This window comes from Leopardus geoffroyi, chromosome B4 (assembly GCF_018350155.1).
Source record: "Leopardus geoffroyi isolate Oge1 chromosome B4, O.geoffroyi_Oge1_pat1.0, whole genome shotgun sequence".
Lineage (NCBI taxonomy): Eukaryota > Metazoa > Chordata > Mammalia > Carnivora > Felidae > Leopardus > Leopardus geoffroyi.
The window spans coordinates 123,528,567-123,541,207 of record NC_059341.1 but is presented as its reverse complement, the minus strand read 5'-3'; positions in this window follow the sequence as shown (position 1 = coordinate 123,541,207).

Sequence of the window (12,641 nt, the reverse complement as noted above, 5' to 3'; positions counted from 1 at the left end):
TCAGAAAAGTCTAGAAAGACCATCAGCCCAGGATACTCAGTTGTGGACACATATTAGAATCACCCGGCCAGCTTTTAAAAATACCAAGGCCTAGGGGCACCTGGGTGGCGCAGTCGGTTGAGCGTCCGACTTTGGCTGAGGTCATGATCTTGCAGTTCATGAGTTTGAGCCCCGGGTCAAGCTCTGGGCTGACAGCTGAGAGCCTGGAGCCTGATTCAGATACTGTGCCTCTCTCTCTCTCTTCCCTTCCCCCACTTCATGCTCTGTCTCTCTCTCTCTTTCAAAAGTAAAAATTAAAAAAAAAATTTAAAAAAATACCAAGACCTAGGCCAGCCTGTTAAATGGTTAAATGGACATCTCTGAAGGGTGGCTCTGGGAGCTGTATTTTTTAAAAGCCCTCCAGAAGATTCTAATGAGCCTGCCTGGGCTGAGAATCACTGTTCTAGCCTAGTCTCTGGGAAATTATTTATTTATGTGTTCAAAAGATATTCCTGAGTGCCTACAGGCTATCTGTAACTGTGCTGGGTATTTTGCAGTGAACACTACAAAACGTTAAGCTCTTATACATTCAACTGGAGAGAGGAAGACAAAAATCAATCAATCAATCAATCAATCAATCAATCACATAGCTCCACATAGTGATATGTGCTATACAGAATATAAGATGTGATATAATAGAAAGTAACTGGAGGGGTAACTGCATGGTCAGAGAGGGTTTCTCTAGAAGATGATTTGGGGACTATGAAAAAGATCCTACCAGGGGATTAGGAAAAGAGCATTCCTAGGAAGAGAAGCAGCAAGTGCAAAGGCCCTGGGATAGATGGCCAAGATACTGAAAGGCCAGCACTGCTAGAACAAAGAACTTCAGTAAAATAGGGATGGTGACAGCTGCCCTTAAATTATCACATTGCTATGTTGCAAAGATATGTGAGGTTTCAGGAAGCACCTGGGAAAGAAAACCCCCAAAAACTACAAGGGTGCACTATTCCATTGTTATCACATCTTTGTAACACAACTCAATGACCTGGATACCAGATGATAGACCCATGACATCCCACTAACTTAGCTTTGGAACCCAATCACTGCAATGTGTTGCATTTGCAGAATCCAGGCCTGGACTTTTCTGGGAAGTCCTGGATAGACTTTATAGATATGCAGTTATGTTCCAGAAATCTGTGATGAAATGCTGAGACAGGTTTCCATTTATTAGACTCTACTCTCCTGACACAAGAGACAGAGTTCAAAGTAAAAATTAGAAGTCCTTAGAGCCACCCAGGTGCCCCAAATCTGTCAATTTTTAAATATTGGTCACTCTTCCAATATTAAAAAAAAAAAAAAGGCTATGGCCTGGCTGGCTCAGTCAGTAGAGCATACGACTCTTGACCTCAGAGCTGTGGGTTTGAGCCCCATGTTGGGTATAGAGATTACCTAAAAATAAAATCTTAAACAAAAACAAAAACAAAATTAGAAGTCCTTAAAATGAGCTGAAGGAGGATGGGTTACCAGGCTGTTAAATTGGGTAATGGTCTCCTGTCAGATGGCCTCCTCCCTGGGCAAACTGACAGCTTGCCTTTTGCAACATTCCATACCTTCACCCAGAGATGAGAAAGCCTAATCACATTACCACTTTCTACTATCCCTGAGAAAAGTACTTTGGAAAAATGACATTAATTATTTTTAGCTAAAATTGTTTCATTAATGCTTTAATCATCCTTAATCACACAAGTAATACATACTTGCATTTTGCTTATTGTGAAACTAAAATAGAGAAGGTGGAAGTGTCTTTGAACATGAACCCTGATCTTCAGAAGTAGCTACTATTAATAGATAGTTGCTGTGCATTTATGTACATACATATGTGCCCATGCCATGGAAAATGTGCAGAATTTTTTTTCTTTTTATATAAATGGCATCACAATGAATGTCTCCCAAGGGATATGCACAAGGATACTTACTGTGAATGCTGGCTGTCAGTAGGAGAATAGTTGAATGCATTGTGGTATATTCAAACTTGGGGATTCTGTGCAGCTGTTTTGAAAAATAACACAGCTCTAAGTGAACAATTAAAGCTTCAAGAGGCACTGCTGAATTTCCCTCACTTTCTTTGGACTTGATTTTGTTGTTTCTTCAGTCATGTCTCAGGAGTCAGGGAGGTTTATCCAGTTACATAAAGAAAGTAGAGGCATCTGGAAGAGGCAACAGGAACAGGCTCCAGACCTTCCAAGAGAGGTGAGATGGGGAGACACAGTGGGAGAGAGGGTTGAGTTTGGCAAACCAAGCATATTCAGGGGTATAGAGCAATCTTGTTATGGGTCAATTTAGTAGCAATTGGAAAACAGCAAAAGAAGGTGAGTTCCAGGAGGTAGATGAAACTCAGAAGTAGAGAATTCAAAGCAGATGCTACTTTGACATGCTCAGCTGTGGATGGTCCTGTTAGTGGTAGCTGGGTTCTGGGAACTAGGCTGGAATTCAAGGCCAGGATGGTCAGTCCCCAGAGGGAAGCAAGGAAGAACAAGGCAGAGTCACTATTTATTGTTCCATGTATGTATGTATGTATGTTTATATGTATATATGTATTATCAAACATCTCCTATGTGTTAAGCACTATTCTAGGTGTTGCAGCTACAGCTCTTTTTTTTTTTTTTTCAACGTTTATTTATTTTTGGGACAGAGAGAGACAGAGCATGAACGGGGGAGGGGCAGAGAGAGAGGGAGACACAGAATCGGAAGCAGGCTCCAGGCTCTGAGCCATCGGCCCAGAGCCTGACGCGGGGCTCAAACTCACGGACCGCGAGATCGTGACCTGGCTGAAGTCGGACGCTTAACCGACTGTGCCACCCAGGCGCCCCAACAGCTACAGCTCTTAATATGACAAGCTCAGTTCCTGCCATAAGCACACAAATAATATATTTTCAAAGAGTGACAAATATATAAGGACCTAGAGAGGGTGAAGTGCAGACTACATGAGATAGGAGTCAGGGAAGGCCTTTCTGAGGAATAGACATTGCAGTAGACACCTGAGTAAAGTGAGGGATAGAGCCAGATAAATATCAGAAGATACAGAGTATGCTTAAAAATAGCGATACTCATGGGGCGCCTGGGTGGTGCAGTCGGTTAAGTGTCCGACTTCAGCCAGGTCACGATCTCGCGGTCCGTGAGTTCGAGCCCCGCGTCGGGCTCTGGGCTGATGGCTCAGAGCCTGGAGCCTGTTTCCGATTCTGTGTCTCCCTCTCTCTCTGCCCCTCCCCCGTTCATGCTCTGTCTCTCTCTGTCCCAAAAATAAATAAACGTTGAAAAAAAAAAATTAAAAAAAAATAGCGATACTCAAATGGAATGGGCAGGAGATAGATTAATTCAATCCACTCTACTTCATCCATTCATTCATCTATCAAGTATTTGTTGAGGGTCCATTTTGGAGTCAGACATGCCCCTGTTGCACCACAAGGTCAAGGAAGTTGAGAGTCCACTTTGTAAAGCATTATGCTAGGACTTAGGAACACAATAACAAGCAAGGTAGACAGGGTCTTGCCCTCATGAAGTTTATGTTCTATTAGATAAAGAAAGAAATAGGCATAAGGAACATCACGTGCAAATCCAAAGTTATGAAAGAGCTTGAGTGTTGAGTGTTTGAGAGACCAAAAGAAGGCTACTGTGTAGTTGGAGTGAACTGGGATATGTCTAGGAGAGTGACACTGGAGATCAGAGACATTGGTAAGAGCACAGTCTTGTAGGATCTTATAAATCAGGGCAAGAATTTTGCATAAATTCAAAGACTTCAAGCAGGAGGTGGAGTGAAGGGATGACATTATCCAGTTCATATTTTAACTCCTAGTAAATACAGAGAATGGTTTGGAGAGAGGCAATATGGTAGCAGGGATATGAGTTGGGATGTTGTTGGAATAGTCTGGGTTCCAATGATGGCAGTGGAGACAAAAAGAATATGGCATATTTGAGAGATATCTCAGAGATGAGATCCAAAACCTTGAGGATAGATTGGAATCAAGGATGGAAGGAAGGCAAAAAGACAGGTTGACTCCTAGGTGGGTATCTGACAGAGACACTGGGTGGATGCTTGTTCCATATTTGAAATGGACAAGACTGTGGAAGACTCAAGACTGTGGGCACACATCTCTCCTTCTGTTTCTCAGAAATACACCTATCCCCCTTTAGATGGTGTCTTTTCAATAACTAATAAGCTACCCAGTAAAATACTGCAGTCCTTTCAGATATTTTTAAGTTAATTTTATTCTTTATTAGTAATACATTTACATGGTTTACAAAATTTAAATGATACAAGTCTTACAGAATAAGGTATATACTGAGAGGTCTAGCTACTAGCCCTGCCCCATCTCTTCTGTTATCTACCCACCTCATCATTTTTAGATATTCACTTGTATCAGCTTTTGCTGTGCAAGAAGCTCAGGGGCTTAAAACAACAGTTTATTTAGCTCGTGATTCTGTGGTGGGCTGAACAGGTTTTCTGGTCTTGGTGATCTTGATGGAACTGAGTATGCTCCCTGCTTCTGGGGTTAGTTGGCTACTTGGCTAGAGGCTGGTGATCTAGATTGGTGTGATGATTATACTGTGTTCACTTAGCTTACCTGCTACTGCATTTCCCTTCCCTGTATAGTTCTGGATAAGGGTAGAAAACACGATACGTTTGCATGATGTTGGAGGGTAAGAAGGAAGTGACTGCCATTTATGCTTGGAATGTTGGTTTAGGGCCCCAGGCACCACTGCAGCTCCTGCTCTTTGTTGTTGACCACCTAGGTCACCCTTTGCCGTGGGACAATGGCAAGACCCACACTCCTTCAGCTCCAATGGATGTCCTCCTTTGCTTGCCTGAGTCCTGAGCCAGGCACATGTACATCTCCATAGCAAACAGATTCAATGCAATGGGAGACAGAGGTTCTAATTTGTCCTCAATCCCTCTTGCGTTGTGTTCACCTTTTCTTTTTGACTACCTGCCCTGCTGACCTTCAGTGACTTCAGGAACAGCATCAGATGAAAAAGCAGAAGGCTTCCATAGATTTCTTTGGCAGCTCTCCTTTGTGGTCTCCGACTAATGTCTTTCAATGTGTAAGGTCTAATCCCATTAATACAGCCTCTATTCCACATCACTCTGCAATTGATAAGTTGTTGACTAGGTTATGGGGGGTGGGAAGTGGATAGGCAGCTGGGTCATATGTCTCTCATCATCCATTGGCCTAGCCTGGGCTTCTTCACATGGCACTCAGAAGGCTCCAAGAGCAGCAAGACAAGGCAATTCCCCAATTCTCCTTGCCTCACATTGGCCAAAGCAAATTACGTGGACAACCCAGAGACAGTGCGGCCAGGCACTGCCCAAAAAGAGTGAATAAAGAGAAGCGTGAGCCTGTAAGGTTATTACTGCAAACAATATGTCACACTACTTTTGTTGGTTTCATCTGTATTCCTCCAGCATTTTGTCACGGGAACATAAGGAAATATGAATACAGAGCTTACCTTCCCCCTAGAAAGTACATTCCTCTTTCTCTTGTAAAAGAAAGTACACCATATGGACGGCTCAGAACTTTGCTTTTTTCCTCTATCAACAATAGTCAAATTATGGAAAGAGCCCAAATATCCATCATCTGACAAATGGATAAAGAAGATATGGTATGTGTACGTATACACACACACACACACACACACACACACACACACACACAATGGAATACTACTCAGCAATCAAAAAGAATGAAATCTTGCCATTTGCAACAATGTGGATGGAGCTAGAGGGTATTGTCCTATGTGAAATAAGTCAGATAGAGAAAGACAACTATCATATGATTTCACTCATATGTGGAATTTAAGAAACACAACAGATGAACATTGGGGAAGGGAAGGAAAAATAAGATAAAAACAGAGAGGGAAGCAAACAATAAGAGACCCTTAAATACAGAGAATAGACTGGGGGTTGCTGGAGGGGAGGTAGGTGGGGTGATGGCACTCACTGGGATGAGCACTGGGTGTTACATGTAAGTGATGAATCACTGGGTTCTACTCCTGAAACCAATACTACACTGTATGTTAACTAACTGGGACTTTAGAAATAAATTAAAAATAAATAAATATCTATTAAGAAAAGAACTTTGCTTTTTTCATTTGACAACATATCTTAGCAATATATAGTGTTGTATTCTTTTATACAGCTGCATAGTATTTCTTTGTGTGAATGTATTACAGCTTAATTAATACCTCATATGTGGATATTTTTCCTACTTCAACAATGCTGTAAAGAATCAATCTGTACCTTGGTCATTTTTATTCATGATGTTGACCTTTCAGTTTAGCATATTTCATACTTTCCTCTAGGGATTGCTTTATAAGCTGAGATTTTTCCCTTACTCTGCATGTGCCATTTTGGTGTCCTATAGTCTGAGTATCCAACTTACCTTTTCATGCTGGACATGGGGAAGAACATTTATGTACTATCCTCAGTGCAATCTTTTTCAAACTTTAATAAACAAAACATTCATGGGGGACAGGGTGGAGCTAAGTAAAAGTTCATATTCCCAGGTCCCTGTCTCCAGATACTCTGAAAAGTGGTTCCAGAGTGGAACTTGACATCTGTATTTTAAAATAAGCATCTCCGACCCACATTAGGAAGCAGATGACCCACTACATAAGCACAAGCAGGTTTTCAAATATTGGTTACCTGGAAAGTGTAGGGTGGCAAACATACCAAGGGCTCACAAGAGGAAGATACATTCTCTGGAAAACACAACCCACCTCTTAAAGCACCTGTTACATTTGCTGACTCAATTCATCTCGTCTCCCTTGATATTTCCCACCCCCCACTGTGTATTATGGGGTGAGAGCTGTTATGGGGATAGGGATAAAGCTGCGGAATTAGAAGGTAGGGGTGAAATATTGCTTAATTTGGGCAGAAGCCGAGCCTGTGTACAAGCAGGCTCTGAGATGCCAAGAAGCAGCTTGAGTTCAATGGAGTTTTCTAAGATTCAAGCCAGACTGAGTCCTCCCTTTGCCTATGTTCCAGGAAAACAACACAGCTGGCAGAGTGACATAGATATGCCAGTAGTGGTAACAGAGCCTGAGAACAGGCCCTAAGAAGAAAATCTGATACAAAGTGCACGGAGAGGAAAGAGGTGTCGGGACGGGTGCAGGCTCTAAGATGTTCAAAAAAGGGCTTTACGATGGATAGGACAGGCTTCCTCTGACTACAGCCATATTTCCTCGGCCTTTCTTCTATTAATCCAGTGTCCATCACAAAATAATTACTGATGAGGTTCCTTTCTTATGCACTCTTGTAGATCAATGCTCTTTTCCTCGGAAATACTTACCTCATGTCCTTTCAGTGTGGTTAAGTGATTAGCATCTGTTTCTACCTAGAAGGCCAAAACTCCACAAAAGCAGGAGCCTGACTGAATTTTGCCTATTCTGCTTATGAGGCCAAATCACTGGTGTTACCATCGGGTGGAAAGCAGAGCTTGTATCTAGATGTGAAGGTGTCACACCACACCTGGGTAAAAAAGGAGACGTCAGGACCAGAAACTTGAACAATTTTCTAATTAGCACACATATAAGACTGTAAGCAGAGGATTCACTGCTCATCGATGCCTACTTACAACAAACTTGAAAATGCAGCCTATGGAATTGGAAATGCCATATGCATTTGTTGTTTTTCTTTTCTAAAATGGAAAACAAAGGAAGTGTAACTTATCATTATGCTTATATTTGTAGGACACAAATCTATATTGGTACTCTAAAGTTTGATCAGCAAAAATGTCATATTTTTTCATTCTCTTTGCAGAAAATATTACTAAACTATTGTCATATGAGGAAGCAATTAAAGAATACTGAATCGGAAATTTTCATTAGAAAATCTATTGTATCAATGTGCCGGAGAGCTAACAAAAATGTTATTTTGTGATTATATGCATGTTATTTGACAGCTTTTAAAAATCTGTAATTTAGGGGCGCCTGGGTGGCTCAGTCAGGTAAGCGTCCGACTTTGGCTCAGGTCACGATCTCACCATTCATGAGTTCGAGCCCCATATCAGGCTCTGTGCTGACAGCTCAGAGCCTGGAGCCCGCTTCAGATTCTGTGTCTCCCTCTCTCTCTGCTCCTCCCCCGCTCACACTCTATCTCTGTCTCCCTCTTTCAAAAATAAATAAACATTAAAAAGTAAAATAAAATAAAAATAAAAATCTGTAATTTATTGTGACTCCTTTTCCTATAATCACAATTTTATGCTATTTTTCTGAATGAGGGCTCCCCCCCAAAATCAGAATCTGCCTGTGGGCACTCTCATGACTTTTCTGTACATTCAGGTTATAAACAGTTGTACAATACTTTAAATTGAGAACATATTCTCAATATAGTAAGCTTAAGGAGTATCTAAAATATTGTTTTAAATCCCAAATTGATTTAGGGTTAATCCTTCTTTCCTTCTTACTTAAGATATATTTCAGGTTGGAAAACTGCAGTCTGGAAGGGCAAGTTTAGTTGATTTCTCCTATATTTTTCTACCTTCTCTTCTTTTCTCTTCTTTATCCCCTCCCTTGCTGGCCAGCAGTTTCTGGCCCCTCAGAGGTCAGAAGGGAGTAGTAAAAAAGGTCTTAATGGAATCACATCATCTAGTTTCCTATTCTCTGAGTCTGGTGGATTTTGTCTCAATGGGAGTATTTTGATAGGCTCTCAAGAAGTTCTCCACTGGGTTCCTCTCTCCACAGATCCCTTGATCCAAGAAGATGTGAGTACATGTCTCTTTTGAGTGGATGCTCTTGACTCCTTCCTTACCAAAGGTGTTCACCAGATTCTTGCTGCTGGATCCTTCTGTACCCTCAAGGATCAGAAATAACCCATCTCTCTCTCTCTCTCTCTCTCTCTCTCTCTCTCTCTGTTGGTCCACCTTTGATCCGTAAGAAATCTTGCATCCCTTGCCCCAACATGCCCTAAGACATGTCCTGATTCCAGTGCCAAAAACATTGGACAACCCTCTTTGTCTTACAAATTTCCCAGGTATAGGGTCAGACTACTAATTGCATAGTGGTTTCCTCAAAATCTCCTCTCACTAGACTAGAGGTGATGGATAGTAGATCACTGTTACCTTTCCCTTTTTATGGCCTTGACCTGGTTGAGGGGTCAAAAACTCATCCACCAGTTCCTCATTTTGGAATTTCCCATCAGTTATATTTTGGGACCTGGTCATAAGTTCAATTTCAACATCCTGTTACAGGCCTAATTGCCTTTGCTTCATTTCATGGTATGCACCTCCTTTATTTTTTGGACCACTAAATTCATTCGCTATAAAGAGAGGCATGGTCTTTCTAAAATGCTAGATACTGTGTGTTCAAATTAGGTCACTCTTTTGTTCTCACATTTGCTCATTTTTAATTCCTTTGGAAGGAATCAAATTGCACCAAAATATTTTTGCCCAATGGATGGGCCTATATAAACACAAAATTAGTTAATTCCTTCAACGTTGAGTATATATTATTTCTTTTGTGTAAAGCACTCTACTAGGCACAACAAAATCAACATAATACAAAACGGGTTGTGTGAAAGGAGAATGTTGTACATCTATTTCTCACCTTCTCAACCATCTTTTTTTGTCTAAACTCTTCCCCAAACCGAGAAAAGCTGGAGCCAGACTGGTAGGAGGATGTTGTTAATGGCACACCAATGCTTTCCTTCAAAGTAGTATTAAACTCTCTGTAGATTGGAACTGAGAATCTGTCTCCCTTGTGTCTCCAAAAGAGAGTTACCCTCTTAGAAGCTTTTGTTCACCATCTCACAGGTGCTAGATTCCAATGTGATGGCCTTTCTGCCCGGGAGTACATTATACATCCAATGTGATTTCATTGCTTCCTGGCACCAGAGTTTTCTCCTTGATTTCCCACCTAGACTCTTATATTGAAATTGTTTTTGTTTTGTTGTTTGTTTGTTTTTATTATTAAGTTTAGTCACTTAGGCTGCATGATTTGATAGAATTCTTCACAGGTCCGCTTGCTAATACAAGTTGATGGTGAATTCCCGAGCCTTAGAAAAAGAACTTTTTCTATCTTGGGGTTGGGTTTGGCAAGGATCCTTTTCAAGAGCCCTGAAAGAAGACAGAATCCTTTTCTTGAAGTGTTAACTTTCTCAATCAAGACAGGCTCTGTTGAGAGTTGGATCTCTCCCCAGTGCTCTTTGCTTTAGATGGGGAGTGGAGGGGTAAATTGCTTTCCTGGAACCCAGGAGAATAAGGAGTGACCTTACATGTCTCCTCCTAGGGCCTTCTGGGAAGAAGTTGCAGCTGCCATTTTAGTTTTCATACAGACAGTATCCTGGGTCTTTTTTTCTTTTTCTTTTTCTTTTTTTTTTTTATGGCTTCAAGGAGTAAAATCAAATATATCTTCTTTATGACCATGCCAGGTTCTGCATTTTGCTAAGCACTAAAGGTTTTCTTAGGTCTTAAAACAAGTGTCAGGGGTTTTAATTCTATAAAAAAGAAAGAACTGGATGTTCTGAAGACAGACCACATGGTCACCACTTAAAAGTACAAGTTTATAGCATATGGCTGAAACTTTCTAGTAATGCTGAAATGATTTTGTATAAGTGTACTGTTTCCAAATATTTTTCAGGATTCATTTGGGAATGATTAAGCTAATGTTACATCTTTTCAGTGTTATGAAAAAGATGACTTTCAATTGGAGAGAGATTTCAGCAGATCACTAAGGAAATAAAACCGACCTGGTCCTCTTCTCCTGGTATGTGGAGGGAATGGGCTTTTGTTATTAGGGCACCTCAGGACACTCTGGGTGTCTGCTATGTATCCAAAAGAATGAAGAGCATGCACCCTCTGGAACTCCCTGGAGAGTTTAGAACTGACTTTTAGTTAAAGCAGGGTATTGCTATCATGCCCATGACAACCTTGGAACTCTCGGAAGGCATGCCACCAATTTGCTCTGCAGTCCCAGCAAGGATATGCTTCATTGCATTATACAAATATACAAATGAAATGAAAAGGACTGGTCAGAACCATCTGGGAATAGGTCAAGAGAGGAATCTGCAAGGCATAGCCAGCCAAGAGCTGAATGGGTGTTGTGAGGACAGTGTGCCTATTGGGGGGACCCCTGCATGCATTTGGACAACCCCATGCTGACAGGGAGGTCTTCTGAATGTTTTATGTACTGGCTACAGTCCCATGAATGCTGGCCTGAAATCATTGATACATGATGGAGAGAGGCACAGCTTACCCAAGGTAAACCCAAGAGAGGAAAAAGCAAAGCAGATGTTGATAAAAAATAATTTATAAGTCTCTGGGTTAGTGCCCCCATTGGCTCAAGGAGGGAAGGAGGCCGGGCTGGAGAGGAAGGCCCAGGATTGCTAGAAGATATTTATAGACCAGTCTTATTATCTATATTAATCCAATTCCAACTTAATAAATTTTAAGGACACACTACTTTATGGATTCATACAAAGTATGTGTGGTGGGGGTTGTGAATGTGTGTGTGTGTAAATAAAGAGATTTATTTATTTATTTAAGATTTTATTTTGTTTACTTTTTTTGCAGGTATCAGTTTAAGAATTTATTCAGATTAAGATCATCAATGGATATTAAAGCTTTGGGTGATAATTTGTTCGAAAATGGGAAGGTTTCAGGATTTCAAAGTAACACTCCACAGATAAACTTATTAATTACATTAAGGAAACATACTTTTACAATGATGGATGTCAAAATTAACCAAGTGATCAAATTTAGCATCACCAGTAATGGAACGAACTGACACGACGTGATGTGTGGCAATAGGAAACGTCACTCGTCTACTGTGCTTGCCAAAGCCTTTAATCTGTATCTGCAGGGAACAATTAGACGAATCCAGAGCATGGGACAGTCTGTACGACAATTGGCCTGGCATCTTCAAAAATGTCAAATAACAAAAAAACCCAGAGCATCTACTGAGGATAACATGACACTAAAGAGATATTTCAGTGTACATGTAATACGTGAACTTTGATTGGACCTGGATTGGCAATGGGAGGAGGGGATAGCCATGAAGATGCTGGGATAACTGGAGAAATTTAAAAATAGAGCATATATCAGAGAACATTATATACATTTTTTAAAAGTTTATTTTTGAGAGAGAGAGAGAGAGAGACAGAGCATGAGTGGGGGAGGGGCAGACAGAGAGAGAGAGAGAGAGAGAGAGAGAGAGGAAGACACAGAATCTGAAGCAGGCTCCAGGCACTGAGCTGTCAGCACAGAGCCTAACATGGGGCTCGAACTCATGAACAGCAAGATCATGACCTGAACCGAAGTCTGACGCTTAACCAACTGAGCCACGCAGGTGCCCCAGAGAACATTATATTGATGATGGGTTTCTTTGGTGTGACAATGGTATTTTGGTTACATAGAAGAATATCCTATTCTTAGGAGAAATGTGATAAAAGACCTGCCTGCAATTTACTTTCAAATGGTGACACAAAGTAAATAAATATGTAGAAAGATAAAAAGTTAGTGTGACCATGTTAACAAGCGAATCTGAGTGAAGGTTATACTGGATTCTTTTGTACTGTTCTCTACATCATGTAGATTTGAGATTTTTCAGAATAGTGTAAAAGGTGAGAGTAAGTCTTATCTATTTTGGGTTCTTTTATGTCCACATATATT